This window comes from Fulmarus glacialis, unplaced genomic scaffold (genome assembly GCF_000690835.1).
Source record: "Fulmarus glacialis isolate BGI_N327 unplaced genomic scaffold, ASM69083v1 scaffold12529, whole genome shotgun sequence".
Lineage (NCBI taxonomy): Eukaryota > Metazoa > Chordata > Aves > Procellariiformes > Procellariidae > Fulmarus > Fulmarus glacialis.
Genome location: NW_009231439.1, coordinates 46,659 through 52,489, shown reverse-complemented (window position 1 = coordinate 52,489; position 5,831 = coordinate 46,659). Strand labels below are relative to the sequence as shown.

The following is a 5,831-nucleotide window of genomic DNA, read 5'->3' as shown; positions in this document are numbered from 1 at the left end:
ACGCCCCGGGTGACGGGTGGCTTTATTTGGTGGGGTTTTTTTGGGGGGTGGGGGTGTTGTTGTTTTTTCAGAAGCAGAGGATTTTTTTTTTTCTTTTTACCACAAATCCGCCTCTGGAGGTTAGCTGTACCTGCTGCTCTTCCACGCTAAAATTTCAGCCCCTTGAAATGAAATCCGGAAACCCTTTGACAACTCGGATCTGAACATAGACTCGCCCAGACGCTTTTCATGTTTTTCTGATGATGGCTGCTGGCTTTGGATGCCAAAGGAGCGGGTGACTAAGCGCCGTGGGGGTTAGCTACGGCGTTAGGCAACTCTCTTAAACACAGCGAAAACTCGTAGTAGAACAGCGAAATTTTGCTGTGGGACGCGTGTAGCAGATACGGCCATTAGTTTTAACCTTAGGTCGTGATGTTGTGTTAAGCCACGTGGGAGGATCACCTTTTCCATTGATTTGACCAGAGATTTTAGTGGAATACAATGTCATATTCACTAAAACATTGAAGAAATGGGTAAAATGAATATTTTTTTTCTCTGACATGAAAGTTTGTCTGTGCTCACGCACTACTTAGAAAAAAAAAGCTTGGGCTCCCAGTTAAAAAAAATGGAGGAGGAGGGGGATTTTTTGCTGAATCTGTGTGTATACATTATGTTGGAAGGGTATCTTTTGTGTTACACACTTACGCCCTTGGCTCCTTTGCAACATCCTTATCATTTAAATTCCTTTTTGCTGGTCCAGCACATCTACCGATTCACGTTTTCAGCTAGGTACTTTTCTTCCTCCTGATTTCTATCTTGAATACTACCTTTTCTCTATATGCTCCAGCTCTTTTCTAAATACATCAGCAGGTTTAGATGTGCCATTTCCATCCCCCTCCTCCCCAGGCCGTTTCTCAAAGAACAGATGTTAGGCTTTAATAATGCTCAGTCCTGAGCGTTTAACCACTCTGCCTTTTCTTGGTTCCTTGCTTCACATTTTATTTAGGGCTGTGCATGTGTTTTGCAACTCTTTTATTGCAATTTCCATGCTGAGTCTAAAGATTTTATACCATTTCACGTAGGGTCTTGCTGACTGGCTTCCTCATTTTTCTAAATCCCCTTTTTATAGTTTGGTTTTGCATTCCTCTCATTTTCATGACTTTTCCCCATAGGTTAATCCACAGCTAATTAAGTTATCCTTGCAGTTACTTACATCTTCTCCACGTTACTTCAATAATTTCTTTTAAATGAGTCTTGTATCACCATATCTTTAGGAGTTCTGACTACCCCTGATCATTTATTACCTGCAAAAACATCTGAGCTGTGGAAAACCTGAGTACTGCAGTCTGGGGTGAGACTGCTTTCCCACTTGTCTTTGATGCATCCAGTATTTAGCGACTGGAGAACATCACAGAAAGAGGGCAGGTACAATGCTGTCTCAGAGCGTCCTCCCAGCCTCTGGGAATTGATGATTCAGTGCAGGACTGAGGCAGATGTGGAGCCTTTGTATTTTTTAGTCCTTACATTTTTCCAGTGAACGCACTAATCAGTTTTTTTGAACACACAAACTTTTATCGACAACAACATCCAGGGTGAAAGAGGTCTGTAACTTAATTGCGTGTTGTGTGCGGAATTACTTTACATTGTTAACTTTGAACCTGCTGCTTGCTAGTTTTGTCTGATCCCATCCAGGTCTTGTGTTAGAAGAGAGGTGCACAGTCACTGCCTGTTCATTTCCCACAGGGCACTCTGGATTTCATAGATCTCTCTTCTCTGCCTTTCACTCCTGTTGTCTTTTTTTCTACGTTGCAGATTCCTTATGTATTCACCCTTTGTCTGGAAACTGTTCCACCTCTTTGATCAGCCCTGACATTTTCTTCTGTATTCTTATTGAACAGAGAGAGCTCAGAGATACTGAATAATTATTTCTGTTCCACTGTATGCTTTTTGAAGTGGGGTAAAGTGTTCATTGTTCTCCGTGACCCCTTCGTGGCTGCTGGAAAGCTGCAGGAAGGGCAGGGCAGTGCTTGCACTCACACACCTCATTCTGCTTCTCTCCAGACTTCCTGCCTAGATGCTTCCTGCTGTCAGTGGGATAATTTTTGCCCTTCAGACAATAAAGCTCTAACTGTATACGGGAACCTGGGAGCGCTTCCAAATTCCCAGGTCTGGCTGTGCCCTCTGGCTATATCCCGTCCTATATTGCGATGAGATCCAGCATGCGTCAACACGACTGCCGTCTTTGCTCTCTTGTTTCCGCAAAAGGTAAACCCTGGGCATATAGCCCATACAGGAGCTGTGTGGGCTGCTGTAGTGTGCACCACAGGTAAGTGTTCACTGACCTAAGTGGTGAACAGAACGATTATGTTTCTGTGCACCACCTAGGAGGAGACCTCGACCTTGAGGACAAAGGGATTTGTAAGGCTTCCACTTCTGGCCCACAATAACAGGATCTCTTGACAAAAAATACTACAGCAGAACTGAGGAGCAGGGAAGCCTGTAGGAAACATGGGCTTGTAGATACAAGACATCTAATAAATAAATAAATCAACAGCATTGAATAAAAGTTAATTTAGAAAAAGAATAAATAGGGAGCTGGGATTCAATCTGTCAAAAAAACAGACTGCTTGCTTGAAAGGAGCCATGTTAATGTGATGACCAAAATGTCAGAAAGTTGAAAGTTAATGTTCTGTTAACTTCAGTTGCAATACTCTACAGCAAGTTAAAAAAATTGCATTTGGGTGAGTGATATTAGGTATACAATTTTAGATCTGCTTTGTCTGTGTTGTGTCTTTTCAGATGTAATATTTTCAAAAACTTTAAAGCTTTAAAGCTTTCATATATATCAATAACATTTAAATCCATCTTAATAAAATAGATCAGCATGAGTTGGTTCTTGTAGACATGGGTCTTAAATGTAATCCTAAACTCAAGGGGTCCCAGGATCCTGGGGCAGTTCACATCTAGGTCTGGAGCAGGTATAATTTCTTCTTCACTTATTTTTCAGCAGCTGTGAAATAAGTCTGCATGTTGTCTTTAATTGTCTTGCTAGCAGAGGAAGAAGCACGTAAAAAAAATGGCTTTAACATGTATTTGCCGTGAAAAATGTTTATTTGCTGTAACTCTGACTCCAAAAAAGAGTTTTATTATACAAAGTTTAATATTTATTTACATTCACATAAAGACTCCTTAGTTCACAAATGGGCTTCTTGGTTTTGTTTTAGAGACAACGGATTTTGTTCTCTGCTGCGTTTCTGGACTGACGATCCTCTCTTTTTATAGCACAGGTAGAGCACAAACACGGTCAACGTAAACTTCCTCATGCTTCCTTGTCCACGCATTTCGGCCTTGGCCTGAAAGGTCACTCCTGCAAACACAAGTGGAGCACGGCCTCGCCTAGCCACGCTCCTGAGGCTGTCAACGAGGGAAGCACATTAATTCATTAAGGAAGAGCTCTGGTTTTTGTGTTTATTCCCTTCACTGACAGACAGGCTTTAGCATTTTCGATTACAAAGTGCTATTCTTAGCATTCTTTGGCTTTTCTTCACTTCCTAATCAAATTCCTTTTTTTCTTCATTAACAGGATTTATAGATGTTTTATTTCATATTCCCTAGTGCTGGGCAGTCGGCCAAATGCTGGTTTCCCTCTCTATCAAGCACATACATACCATCCCCACTGGGTGGTTTTTGCAGTGGTTGCTTTTTTTTATGCTGCTTTTTCCGCTCCACGGCAGTATGCAAGGCCTGGAGAATCAAATCTTTATTGTTCTGGACGTTGTAGTAACTTAGGTTCACCAGTTTGTCAAAATTTTCCTCTGAATAACTCAGATTGTTTATGTAATATGGACCACAGGTATTGGCAACGTCAACATCACCCTCTGCCATCTCTGAGGGACTACGTTTCACACCTAAGGGACAAACGACAACTCGGTTAATTAGCAAAAAGCGATGAGGGTCTGGGTGTTTCTCAGGCGTGCACACACAGTGGATCACAACCCAAAATTTTCCCTCCACAGGCGTTTTATTGCTGGGATATTTGGTTGGCAGCAGGCAATGGAGAAGCTGGTGGTGGTGAGGGGAGTAGGGGTTGTCCTGGGCACTCTTGGAAATGCCAAGACAAGTAGAGTAGCTCTTCTTTTGAGCACAGGAGGGTGAGACTCCCTACCTCCTCCTCTAGCTCTGGGGTGAGCCGTCAGCATGGTCCCCAAGTCCCCCTCAGCGCTGATGCTCTCCCAGCCCTGGCCCCCATCTCGCTGCTGTCTCCCAGCCATCGCAGCACCTACACTTCTAGCCAAGGTGCAAGTAAATGGCAACTACTCTTTCTCTCTTTCCTCCCCTTCTCCCAAAGCAGACAACTACAGCAAGGACCTCATAACACCATAGTTTCTTTGCGGGTGATGGGCCTGCAGCCACTTTCACTTTCTGTGCCTTCCATCTTCGACTCTACATCTTTTATTTTCCTCACCACTATGCTTTCATGCCTTCAGAAATAGGCTGCTGAAAATCCATGTATTTCAGCGATTCAAGCTTTCCAAAAGAACACCGGCCTTCTCAACGACCTGACAAATATTCTTTCAGCCAGCACAGCCTAGCACATCCCCTAGCACAATCTGCTACATCAACTCATGGTTCCTACCGGGAAGAATTATCAAAAAATAGAGAAAACAGACGTAAAAAACTAGATTCTATTATCTAAACTGAAAGACTTCACAGAGCCATTATCTGGATATATCCCGGAAGCAGATGGCACAAATATATACATATATGCTGTCATTTCCTTGAGCTACCTACTACTATAAAAAGCTACACTCTTCAAGTAACCTCAACAGTGAGATTTAACCTGATGTTCCCTTTATCAGTAAGATTTGGCAGGGATACTGAAAGAGCTTTTCACGCCCGTTTCATCATCCCAGGATAATCAACATATGCATCACAGATCCAGGCAAAATAATTAGGCAGGTAGTCCCACAAGTGTCATCTCTGGAAATATTACATCCATCATATCTTAAAATCTGAAGACAAATTAAATTAACTTATTTATTTTAATTCATTTGACAGTAGAAACCAGATCCAAAGCTAATGCAGAAGTTTATTTGCAGGCTGTCGCAGAGAAAATATTCATAGGGACCTCCACAGTAGGTTGCTGGTACAGGGAGAAAAATACCCAAGGCTTACCATGGGAATTGCAAATCTCAACAAATTCATGGATGCAGGAGATGTAAAACACATCTCCTCACTTGTTTTTCTAGGACCTTCATAAGTCACCTGTGATTCGAAATAATAGCTGATCTCAGCTTCGACCTGCCCATCTGCTCTAGACAGTGACACCAGGAGTGTTTTTGATTTAGCTGCTATTTTGGACACACCGTCACTTACTGAGTTGGTGGAAATACATCTGTATGCTAAACTCAGTAGATGTAACATGCACCCTCGGAGCTGAGGGTGTGTTTAGGTGATATACTCCATGGTATAGGCAAACTTGCCCTTCCTGAACTTGGCAAAAGTGAGCAATCACTGCCTGTGCTCAGAGAGTGCAAGAAGCCCACTCGGCCATATTAGTTTTGGCTCGACACTGCACTGACGGGACACAGTATATGAGCAGGCTGAACTTATATCTACCTCTTAGTACGTAGAATAAACAGGTTCTTGGAAAGGAAAAGGTCAATTAATTTGGTTAGATTCTGCAGATTCTTGGGCTCCAGTATATCCCTTTGACTGCTAAAGGACAGCTGAGGCCCCCACCCCTGGGCCAGATACCTGAAGATGTGGAGATCCGCTGCTGTGCGCTAGCCTGTACACCTGACATGAGGGCTCACACGTTTTTTTTCCTTCCCCATCATTCCCACGGACGC

At 42.9% G+C, this 5,831-nt stretch overlaps 1 pseudogene; it reads right to left on the bottom strand.

Moving 5' to 3' along the window:
• Positions 1 to 3,576: 3,576 nt before the first annotated feature.
• The window catches only part of LOC104081730, a 37,974-nt pseudogene continuing 35,719 nt past the window's right edge, over positions 3,577 to 5,831 (bottom strand).